This window comes from Mytilus californianus, unplaced genomic scaffold (genome assembly GCF_021869535.1).
Source record: "Mytilus californianus isolate M0D057914Y unplaced genomic scaffold, xbMytCali1.0.p SCAF_11, whole genome shotgun sequence".
Taxonomy (NCBI): Eukaryota; Metazoa; Mollusca; class Bivalvia; order Mytilida; family Mytilidae; genus Mytilus; species Mytilus californianus.
The window spans coordinates 18,280,281-18,293,921 of record NW_026262593.1 but is presented as its reverse complement, the minus strand read 5'-3'; positions in this window follow the sequence as shown (position 1 = coordinate 18,293,921).

Sequence of the window (13,641 nt, the reverse complement as noted above, 5' to 3'; positions counted from 1 at the left end):
CAGTTAGGTTTTTCCCGAATTTTAATATAGGGGTGATAATGGAATGTTTCCATTGACTAGGTAACTTCTATTTAAACCATATTCTATTAATATATAATATCATTATATTGAGTGACTTATTAGTAAAATGCTTAAACATAGTATAAGTTACCCGGTCTTTACCCGGGGATGTATCAGTTGTGTCACTGATAGCATCTTTCACTTCTTGTATATTAAATGGTTCATTATAGGTATCTGAATTGTCTTTATAATATTTCAAAAGATTGTTGTACTCCTTGTCTTCTATATACTCTTTATTTTTTTTAAATTTATCAGTGTAGTTGTTGTTACTACTAATTTTAGCATAGCTTTTAGCTAAAATATCTGCTTTTTCCTTATTAGTTTCAAATTTATTTCCTTCTACAGTGAAAGTAGGTAAGCCTAATGTTTTGGAGGCTTTGCCAAGCATGCTTTTGACTTGTTTCCACAGTTGCGATAATGTACTATCATTACTAAGCGAATTACAGTAACTCTCCCAGTATAGTTCCTGGGTGTTTTTTTTATTATTTTCCTACATATTTGTTCTTATTCTTTATATAACTTAAAATCCTCCCCTGACCCTGTATGCTGAGCACGATTACGGGCCTTATTTCTATCTCGGACAGATGAAGTACATTCTGCTGTGCACCAAGGAACAGCAGGATTTTTATTTTTTAAATTTCTATTTCTGACTGGGATGAATTCTGCAGCTGTTTGTTATATACTGTCTGTTAGTCGTGTGCAAGTTTCTTCTATATCTTGAGAAATCATGTCACGACTTAATATTTGATCACATTTCCTAGAGAATCCATCCCAGTCAGCCTTATTGTAGTTATAAACTTGTTCTGTGTCATTCAATTGTATTTTTTCACAATTAAAAGTCAATGACACCACATGATGGTCACTGCCATATAAGCTTTCGAGGTCCACAGACCATTTTGCTTTACATGCTAGGCTATTACTACAAAATGTAAGGTCAATTGGTGACAGTTCAGGTGTATTTGGGTTACATCTTGTTCCTGTACCATCATTAAGTAAAAATATATCTTTATATTCTAAAAATGAGAAGAGTTCTCTACCTTTTGTATCGATATTTTTTCCACCCCATAATGTATGGTGTGCATTGAAGTCTCCACATATAATAGATTTACCCTGCATTTGTTGAAATAGACTATTATAGTCTTCTAATTTAGTAACAGAAGATGCGTCATATAAATTAACAAGTGTAATATTATTATTATCTAATTTAAAACATATACTGGATATTTCGAATACAATATTGACTTTATTTTTCAGATATGGCAGTGATTCCTTTACATAAATTGCTGTTCCTCCTCGAGTAGTTATTTTACGAACTGAGAAGTCAGCAATTGTATACCCTGTTATTTGCGGATGATCCTGTTCTGATCTACACCAAGTTTCCTGAAGACAAAGGATATCCGGAGTGCTTTTTAAAGTTGACATAGACCATATATATTCCGCAATTTTACTTTTAATGCCGCGGCAGTTCCAATGGATAATATTAAAATTAGCCATTAAAAGTACAGATATAACATATAAATTTGTAACATTACTACTATGACTATTTTATGATTTCTATAATACATTATAGCATTTCTGTTATGACTCTATTGGCCAATTGGAGACCTTTTGCAACATCATAATCAAATCCAAACATTTGTTTGGTTGTAATTGCTATGAAACCAATAACTTTTTGTAAATTAATTTTGCTTGGTGGGGTTTGGGATGTAAGGATGTTATGCATTGTTACACTTATAATGGGAACTACTTGTTCAATTATATTAGTGTTTTTATAACTTTTTTTATAATCAGTATGTTCAACATTTTGTTGCTGAACAAGTGATTTTGTTTTAGCATTACAAAAGCCTTTACTTGCTTATTAGCCTCATGCAAGGTGATGTTGTCTCTTTTTACTACCTTGAGAGCTTGTTTTGTTGCTCCCTTGAGGGACAAAGTTTATAATTAGACGGATGGTCACCTTCACAATTAACACACATAGGGGCTTCTGTTTTGCATTGGTTGGATTGGTGGTCTTCACCACATTTCCTGCATTTTCTTTTATTATTACAATTATTCGCCATATGCCCGAATCCCTGACATTTATATCATTGGATGGGATTTGGTACATACAGCTTTATTCTATAATTATTGAATCCAATATTTATTGTTTGAGGGAGTATCGGTACATCAAAGATAAGTTTGACTGACCTTGACGTTTTTCTGGTGTTACTGGTTTTATCATAGTATGTAAGACGTGCTGCCTTACTAACTTTTTGAGTTTTCATGACAGAATTCAGATCTTCATCCTCTACGTCAAGGTCAAGCGGCACGTTGTAAATGACACCAGCTGATGAAGTAGTCGATTTGAGCAAACTTGTCCTAATCGACCATTCACCAATGGAGGTTCGTTGTTGGATGTCTTTCCATTGTTGTTTGTCTTGACACTCTATAAGTAAATTGCCGTTAGCGAGTTGTTTCAAATTTTTTGCAACTCCAACCGAATCCGACAGGGCCTTTTGTATTTTTATTGGATTTTGTCTTCCAAGTTTTACAGATGGGTTTATACTGGCTATCATGAGTAAGTATTTGTGGGGGACATTTTGGAGGGAGGGTACTCTGCTAACTGTTGTGTTCTGAGTGGTAGCAGGCGAACCTGTTGCTACTCTCTTACGTTTTTTGACTTGGGTTGACCATGGGTGTTGACTTTCATTGTCAGTCGTATCTAGGTCACTACTACTCAATGCATTATAAAAGTCCTCAGTTTCGAACTGACTGATCCTGATCCTTTTTTTTCTGCCTCGTCCATAATGGCGGACTAGACAAAGGTAAACAAAGAAAACTTTTGAGTTTACTCTATGGGTACTGTAAATAAGTTTAAACAAATAAATTATTATCATATACATTGTATTATATTAATCTTACCTGTATACAACAAAATACAGTCAATAAACAATCTGAAAATGAACAATAAATAAGTACAGTGCGGTGCTACAAAACACACGACCGTGATGATCCGGGACTCACAACCCGAATGTTCACGATCCCGAAACAATTGTTGAATAAACCAGTGGCGGATCTAGGGGAGGGATCCGGGGGTTGGAACACCCCCTTTTTTGACAACAATGCTTTCGAATGGGGGACATATGGTTGGAACCCCCTTTTAAAAATGGATCCGCCCAACTAATCAAACCAATAAATAGACATTGATTTGATTTAAACAAGTCTTTATGATGATGTTACAAGCTGTAATTAATCATCGGTAATTTATGTCTTTGTTTTCAAGACTATCATGGATCAAGGACGTATAACTTACATTACAACTTCATTCCAAACATCACTGACCTACATCTAGTGATTCCCTATAAACTAACCTAATCAGAAACTACTACATCGTTGACGCCGACGCCACCGGAAAGATCATCAAAGTTTGCTTTTTCGATTTCGTCAAATATTATACGAAAGGCAGTGGCTATTTTGTCGGCTCCGACAAATAAGAATCTTAGGGGCTAATTTACCGGCTCCGGCAGAATGGCCTCCTTAGTGCTATTGTTCTGGCTCCGGCAGAATAGCCTCCTTAGGCTTTCATGTCGATCTGGCCCCAAGTCGATCCGTCCCAAGTCACAACATGAACAGTTTACTTTTCAATTCGGCAAAAAGCTCCACGAAAAAGATTTAGAAAACCGAAATTAAAAGTAATGAACCAAGACATTTTTGGCGCAATTGCAATGAAAAAAAAAGCTTTTTATCAATGGAAGATTAATGGGCGGTCTGAAGATTCCAGGAATGAACTTTATATCCAGAAAAAAGAGACAACTTATAATTTACGTAAACACTGTCGCAAGGCAGTTGCTTTGAATAGAATCGATGAAAGAGAAAAGATAATGGAAGCAAATATCAAAATAAAAATTCATTTTATATACTTATTAAAAAACAGAGGGGAAGATTAAGTAATCATATAGATGAACTATCTGTAGGTGACACAGTGTATAGTAAAGAAGACAACATTCTAATTGAATGGAAACACCATTTTGAAAATTTAACGAAAATTCTATTCATGAACATTTTGACAACAAGTATCAACAAAAGGTCGAAAAGAATATATTGATATAATTGACATTTGTATAGCTATGTTTCAGCACCAAAGTATTACTAAAAATGAAATAGAAGAAGCTTTGAAGTTATTAAATTTAAATAAATCACCAGATATATTTGGAATTTCAACTGAAAATTTATTATATGGTGGACAATCTCTTATTTATCATCTTAAAGAACTTCTGGATAGTACTTTTAGACTTTGTTATATACCAGACGAACAAAAATTAGGGATAGTAATTCCGCTTTTTAAGAATAGGGAAGCTGTAAAGACAGTAAAATTTATCGTGGAATAACAATTACTCCAACATTATCCAAACTCATTAAGGCTGTTTTAAAGATCAGAATTAATCCTGACATTATAAAATATCAAAACCCATTACAACGTGGTTTCACTAGAATAACAGCACCATTAAACTGTTTATTATAGAAGAATTTCATAAAGAATGTGTTGAGTTAAATGATCAAACAATAATTACTATGGTTGATGCAAAGTCAGCATTTGATGCAGTAAAACATGCAGGGCTTATAAGAAGATTATATCAAATGAAAATTCCAGAACAATCTATTTTGATTATTGGAAATTTATATAAAAATGCTGTTTCCTGTGTAAAATGGAATAACCAAATATCAGACACTTTTAGAATAGAGCAAGGCGTAGGACAAGGTGGGACTATTAGTGCAGACTTGTACAAAATCTATATAATTACACTTTTAGACATTTTAACTGATTCAGGATATGGAGGAAAAATTGGATCAATTTCTTGTTGTGCTCCTACTTGCGCAGAAGATATAGCCATACTTGGCAATTGTCCGTATGAAACACAAATTTTAATTAATATGGCCTTTGATTTTAGTAAACGTGAGGCATACTTACTACAACCAGCAAAACGTTGTGTTATACAGTCTAATTCTCGTCACCATGAGAAAGTAAATGCAAATTTTTGGAATTTAGGCAATTCGACTCTTCAAACTTCTAAGAAAGCAACACATATAGGAATTTGTCGTACAGACGATGATTCATGTAAAGTAACAATAGATGAGAATTTAAAGAAAGCAAGAAGGACACTTTATAGTTTAATGGGGGTTGTACTTTATGGAGAAAATGGATTAGATCCACAAACCTCAATGTCAATTATGAATACTTATATAATACAAATAATGTTATATGGATTGGAAATAGTAATCCCAAGAGGAAGATGTTCAGAAACTTTAAGTATCCAGTTTAAAAAAAAATTGAAACAATCGTTATATTTACCAAAAACAGTAGCTGATCCTGCTATATATATAATTTCTGGGATGTTACCTGTAGAAGCTAAAATAGATGTTAAAATTTTAACATTTTATGGAAATATTACTAGACAAGAGAAAAGCTCTATTGAATGGCAACTAGCGGAAAGGCAATTAAATGTAAAATCTATTAAAAGTAATAGTTGGTTTAGTTTACTGCAAAAAATATTTTTGAAATATGAACTGAATGATCCTGTACAATATTTAGTCAATCCAATTTCTAAATACCAATGGAAAAGTGAAATAACTTCCAAAGTTCAAAAATTCTGGACTGAGAAGATACTGAATCAAGCAAAACTTTATACCAGTTTAAAATATTTATCATTGATATATACACCAGGACGTTGTCATCCTATTGCTAATACAAACTCTATGAATTCAAGGGAAATTATTAGAATTCCTACAAAATTGAAAATAGCTACTGGAAGTTACATTCTACAAGCAGTTAGAGCTAAGTATATAAATAATTCAGAACTGTCTATATGTAAATTGTGTAATGAAACAGAAGAAAGTTTACCACATTTTTTATTAACATGTAAAAGTCTAGTAGATATAAGAAAACCGGTTTTAGAAGATTTAATTAATTCCTGTAGTGAAGAGTTGGCTATTAATTATTTAATATGAGAGATGAACACTTTGACATTTTACAACTGATTATAGATCCATGTGCTTACTTGACAATGTTCAGAAATGAAAAAGCTTTTAAAGTGATACAGAAACTTATAGATCCAAAATGTAGACGATTATGTTACAATCTCCATTGTGAAAGGTATAGACTGTTGCAATTAGATGATATAAAGAAAAGGAAGAAAAAGTAGATAGTAACTTTATATAAACCCTTAAGTGATTAATGGTTGTCTACTCTTAAACAGTGATATCTTTAGATAGATATTTTAGATTTTAAAGTATTTAAAGTGTTGATGCAGTCTAAATTGACATTAAGCCCAATTTTATCGTCAATAGATATAAGAAGATGTGGTATGAGTGCCAATGAGACAACTCTCCATCCAAGTCAAAATTTAAAAAAGTAAACTATTATAGGTCAAAGTACGGTCTTCAACACGGAGCCTTGGCTCACACCGAACAGTAAGCTATAAAGGGCCCCAAAAATTACTAGTGTAAAACCATTCAAACGGGAAAACCAACGGTCTAATCTATATAAAAAACGAGAAACGAGAAACACTTATGAACCACATCAACAAACGACAACTACTGAACATCAGATTCCTGACTTAGGACAGGTGCAAACAAATGTAAATAATGTACAGTGATATTGGTGGAAGATATTATTGGAGGAAGCTGATTTTATTCATGTTGTTAAAAACACTACTCGGAAGAGGTGTGCCTACATTGGCAGAAGCTATATAACAGATACAGATAATAAAAATATATATAACAGAATTTAGTACTATCGACATTAATCAGCAGTAATTAGCATTTTTTTTAATTGACTGTGATCTTAACAAGTCTTTCAAATAGTTACATACACAACTGTACAAGCCGATCCCCAAGCTGATGTATACAGAATTTGTTTTTGTTTAAAGTTATAAAAACTTCCCAAATTGAAAAAATGTTGTTGAGTTGCCGAATCCTTTCTATAAAAGAGGAGACAGAATGGGTTTTACTGTTAATATCCCAATTCGATGGTACAAAAAAAAAAGAAAAACACAGAAAAGACAGTGGTGAAAAGAAATAAAAATACATTTCTTCTTCATGTTATCTTAAAAAAAATATAACAATTAATTATTAGAACTTCAAATAAAAGAACTTGTTGCTTAAGTAAATTTTATCAATCACGATTTTGATTGAATTAAGTGATTACGACTGGCATTAATTTGGTTCACGATCATAAGACAATTGTTGAATAAACAAAAAACCAATAATACTTAGACTTATTTTTTTATTTAAACAAGTCATTATGATAATTACATGTTCCATTGGATGGATTTATCTCTTCTATGTGTGAATTAAATAAAAAAAAATCCCCATGATATTCCAAGTCATCATGGAAAATCACTTTATCTTTACATGTTGATGCTGCTTTACAAACAGTACCAATCATTCTCCTTTTCGTATCGATTTAAAATAATTCATCTGAATGCTACTCCAATATTAGGCATACATCACTCACCTGCTTTCATTAAGCATCGATACCTTTTACAAATTCCATTTATCCTGATTCAAATATGTCACCAAATCCTCCGAAGTTAATATAAATTATTCATTATTTTATTATGGGCCGGATCGACTTGGGGTCGGAACGACCTGATACCCCTCCTTAGTGCTATTTTGCCGGCTCCGGCAAAAATAGCGATTTAAATAGAGTTTTGCTATTTTGCCAGTCTTATTTCAGATTTTTGTTCAGACTAAATAAAATAAATGTTTTATTGAAATCATTGACGTTCGAAATGGAATACTACACTTATTTGTAAAAACAAAAACTGGAAATAAACGCTATGATTCATATGAAGAGCTAAAGCAGGCTCTGGATCACTTTGAAAATGACAACTATGTGTACCTGTGGTAACATGATTCAATGAATATGAAATTTATGAAAACTAGAGTATCAAACAAAACCTTCAAAAACGATATAATCTTAGTGGTGCAATTAAGTATTGCTGTGTTCATGGCGCAAAGACTACAAATCTTCATCCGTTGTTTCATCATTACATGTTTTTTGTATTTGTTCATGTATTTTCGTTTTTATTTTACAACCGTATATATATTTCCGATTAGCGACACGCATTTGAGATGACAAGCAGCACAGAAACTAATATTGTCAAAACGTGCGATATTGTCCGTCATTTAACATCTTTCAATCGACTGAAACCAAACTTTGTAGACAAGTGCCTTCTAATGTAATTCATAATATTACAAACATGAAATAACAAATAAAACATAATAGTGATATTCTAGCTAATCTGATAGTCTCAGCGGTTATCAACAAATTATAAATGAACTATTCTAAAAAGCCTATCCAATATGTGTTATGTGCAGTTCATGTCTGCAGTGGCAGCATTTTTCCTGTGCGCAGTTCATGTCTGCAGTGGCAGCATTTTTCCTGTGCGCAGTTCATGTCTGCAGTGGCAGCATTTTTCTTGTGCAAGCCTAAAAAAATGCACCAAAACCAAGGCACTGCATGGTTTTTGTAACACTTGTACAGCATTTGAAGCTGTTGAGTTTTACTTTTAAATTCAAATCTCATGAGACATTTTTATTAAAATTTTTAGTTAGAATATCAATTTAAACATTGCATGCTTTGCTAAAATATTATTTAAAAAAAAAAGCATATCTTTTTGTATGTAAAGTAACTATTAATGTCAAAACTCAGATATCATGCATGAAAAATTAATGTTAGTCTGCACTGGAACTATTATACTAATCTATTGATTACACGTACCGAAGGCTAATTAACTACGTGGCACGATAAGCTGTCAATCAAAACAAAAAATCAATAATCCGCTATCGGGACAGTGAAATCTCAACAGATCGATCAGTTTCCAGTCCCGTTAATAATAGTTCCAGGTCTACATGCTTTGCTTTTGTATATTTTTTTTTAAGAAGACATATTTTGAGAGATTTCAGTCTTATTAACATCTTTGAGTACATGTTTCCACATTTCTTTCTATTCGTAATAAATAAACAGAAAATCTGAATTAAGAACGGGCAAAATAGCAAAACTAGATATAAATCGCTAGTTTGCCAGAGTCGGCAAAATAGCCACTACCAAAACAAAAACCATTCATGAAATGGGCATACGTCGTAATGACTTTACAATTAACCTTTCTGCACCAAAGTGTCCCGATTATCAATTTATCAATAAAACCAACATCATTTTTAAAGGTTCGAATAAATTTACAATTTTTGCAATTTCAGGGGGAGAATAAAGGTGCTTATCTCCTCCTTTTAACTGAATGTTTGGATCACTTTACACAGGTTATGTTGAACTATTACAACTTACAAGCTTCTTGACTCTGCACAGTTGACATGTAGCAAAGTTAAACTAATTCTATAAGATCTGATCAGATCTCAATCAGTGGAGTCACAAAAATTAGAGCGTACACAAAATCTGTTTAGAAAGTACGCCCATACCATTCTACTACACAAAAACACAAGCACAAGTAAAATAGTGCTACCCAGTTAACGGTACTTAACATTAAATTAACCAAGGAGAGTATTATACAGACATTCTAGTATAAAATGTTAGATAAAAATTAGGAATTGATGACACTTAATATACACTGGTATATACAGGCATATTGTATATATGACAATTTATATACGCAGTTATATCAAGGAGAGTCTATACTAGTTATTAAAGACTGTCCCTGGTTTTATACAGGCATATTGTATATGCCTGTATATAACTGTGTCATCAATTCCTTTTGTTATATATGTACAGTGTCGGAAAATATATCGTCCTGAACTGGAAGTAAATTTACCAACAATCAATCAAGCAATCAGAAAATATATATTTTATTTGTTCGAGTTTAAGAAACAGGACTAAAAGCAAGGCTCACCATATAGTGTTTCTATCCTGCAATTTACACCTGGTACTTGAAGCTTTAGTTGTTTAAATCTGAATCATTGCCTTTGATTTTTCAATGAAGTGGACATAGTGGACACAGACCACAAAAAGGACCCCAAAATGAACTGTTACGCAAAATAGAAATATCCACATTACCGCTTGCTCAACATAGTAGCAGCGTAACAGGATAAAAAAAAAAATTTTGTGTGTTTGTGATTTGAACAATAGTTGGCTGATTGCCGCTAAACCTTATTATCTGGGTTTTATCAGGGAAAAGGGTAAAGGTTTTGTTCGGTTCATTGTTAAAAAGATGACTGAAAGTACAGTTGCTGAAAAGCAAATTCAAAACATAAGGCTTTATGTTATATTTTTTTAATAACTATCATGCTATAAGTATATAAAGCACAAATATAAAAAAAAGAAGATGTGGTATGATTGCCAATGAGACAACTTTCCACAAGAGACCAAATGACACAGAAATTAACAACTATAGGTCACCGTACGGCCGTCAACAATGAGCATAGCCCATACCGCACAGTCAGCTATAAAAGGCCCCGAAATGACAATGTAAAACAATTCAAACGAGAAAACTAACGGCCTAATTTATGTACAAAAAATGAACGAAAAACAAATATGTAACACATAAACAAACTTCAACCACTGAATTACAGGCTCCCGACTTGGGACAGGCACATACATACAGAATGTTGCGGGGTTAAACATGTTAGCGGGACCCAAACCCTCCCCCTAACCTGGGACAGTGGTGTAACAGTACAACATAAGAACGAACTATACAAATCAGTTGAAAGAGGCTTAACTCATCAGATGGATTAAAATACAAATACTACAAATACAACTGGACGTGGCCGGGTACTTGTACATCCAAACAACAAAAAGACACTAAGTACAGATCTGAGAGTACTCGCAGTTACTGACAGCTTGTTCAAAGTCACTAACAACTAATAAAAAAATCATGCATCTAAATATCAAAGTCTATACACTGTCATTTTCAATTAATTTTATACAACTTGGTTAAAGGTGTCTCCTTCATAATGGAAGAATTATTTTTTATATAAAAAAAAACCCAGATAACACTGTCAACATGATAGTAATTACTATTTTTTCTTTTTAAGAGATAAATAACATACTGCTGTCTTTTAAATGAATTTTTAATAATAAAAAAAAATCTCAATCATATTGACAACAGCTCATTCAACCTATGCCAACATTTTGAAATTTAGGTATAAAATTGTTTGAAAAAGTGTTGGCATAGGTTGAATAAAATATAACAGATTAAGTGTTATGAAAACAAAAAATAATTAGGGGCCAATCAATTTACAACCAGTTAAAAATTGGCGTTAAAGTGTACCCACTACTATTTTTGTTACTTGTAATAGTAAAAATGAAGGCAACTCTATGTGTTGTTGATCTCTTTTGTATTAGGAATTAACATAATAATATAATTGACGATTGAAGGTTGCTTAAAGTCCAGTGGCAAATATGTCATGCATGTTCAGGATATACCAGTATCATGTGAATATCATATAATATATGATGAAAATGTTTGATGATATTTTTCTAAAAGTATAGAATTACGTCAAATGCATGGAAATAATGAATATAGCACTATTTAAAATCTGCTTCATATTGAAAAGTGTATTTTTTCACAGTTCAGTATCTATGAAATAATTGTGTTTTTGTATATATGTGTGTTACTTCATATTACAATAGTGCTTTATTCTGCATTTCCATCCATGTATTCTAATATACAAAAAACACATATTTCGTAAATACTGACTTCAGAATTAAATACAATTTTACAATGTTCACTATTACATCATACCAGAGACATATATATACATATTAAGACCACACCCGGTTTATGGTGGGTTTTTCGTTGCTCAGTCTTTCGTTTTCTATGTTGTGTTTTGTATACTGTTGTTTGTCTTTTGGTCTTTTTCTTTTTTGCCATGGCGTTGTCAGTTTATTTTCGACTTATGAGTTTGAATGTCCCTTTGGTATCTTTCGCCTCTCTTTTTGAATAGTCTGATAAACGGATATAGTATTCGTTACAAATATCATATATTCTAGAAAGATATTTTCTAGAAAGGACATATCTGGCATGTCAAAATCTGAAAATTTCAGAAGCAGTCGGACATATTACCGTTTATACAGATCATGTACATTAATATAATTATGCCGCTACTCATATGTGCTCAGCAAAATGTAATTCTCTGTGTATATAGTTCTATTCTTTTATAAAATATTGTTAGATTCAATGGGAAATTATGTTTATAAGACTTAGAAATCGTACTGAATTAAAGAGCTCTGTGAAAACTAGTTTAAGCCCATTTTTTATATATGATTACCAAAATTAATAAAGCACTTTTTCAAAATAAAATTTAAATTTAGATATAGAACATGAATCAGATTTAATACATTTTTAGCTTGGATACTCAGCAACAAGTCATAAGTGAGCAAATCTTGTATATTAAAAAAATCCCAAATAAAATATTTTTTTACTTTAATTTTTTTTAATTTTTATAATTTTTTCATCAATTATTTTTGTTTGTTTTGTTTAAATTTTATATTTAGAACAACAAAATTTTGGAAGTATTTTACCTTACAAGAATATTTTTACTACAACATAGTTTTGCAAGTATTTAACTGTTGTTTATTTTATTCTAAAGGAGTAATTTTTAATGCTTTAAAATACTGACTGTATTTTACCGGTAAATAAATATTAATTGTTATAACAACACCCATTGTATTTTGTTTGTAGGCATAGGTTGAATATATATTTTTCAAATGTTGGCATAGGTTGAAGACACCTTGACAACTAATAAAAGAAATTGTGTTTCTAATTAAAACTGTTTTCTAATCATTTAATACATTGAAGCAAATTTGCTTTATATCCACCAAAACAGGTACATTACAAGTTTTTTTTCTATTCACAAATTATGTTTCAAATATGAGTTCTAACAAACATTCTCCTGATTCTTGTTCTCCAAATAACAAAATACTGAACAAAAAAAATCAAACACATTTATTTTTTTATATTTACAACATAGATATAAATGATATGAAGAAGAAAATAGTTATATCTTTATTGGAATAAATTATGAATAAATATCCAAAAGATTAAAGCTAAGCTTATAGTGCTAAAAATACAAGAGGGGTATAGTTTTAAGTTTTGAACTTACTACTCTATTTTAGGGTAGATGTGCTCAATAGTATTCTTATATTCTGTTGAATATTTATGGTAATCCGACATGCTACTTTTTGTAGTAGGGACTTCCCGAACATCATGTGTCACTACAAGACTTCTTTTAAACTGAGTTTTACTGTGCATATTGCTATGTGTTTATTTATTCTACATTGGCTAGAGGTATAGGGGGAGGGTTGAGATCTCACAAAACATGTTTAACCCCGCCGCATTTTTGCGCCTGTCCCAAGTCAGGTGCCTTAGTGGATTTTAGTGTGACGTCCATTTCCACTGAACTGGTACACATTTTTGTTTAGGGGACAGCTGAAGACCGCCTCCGTGTGCAGGATCTTCTCGCTGTGTTGAAGACCCATTGGTGGCCTTCGGCTGTTTCTGTCCTTTGGTCGGGTTGTTGTCTCTTTGACACATTCCCCATTTCCATTCTCAATTTCATTTAAACATAGGTTGCAAATTGGCATGTAGAAAG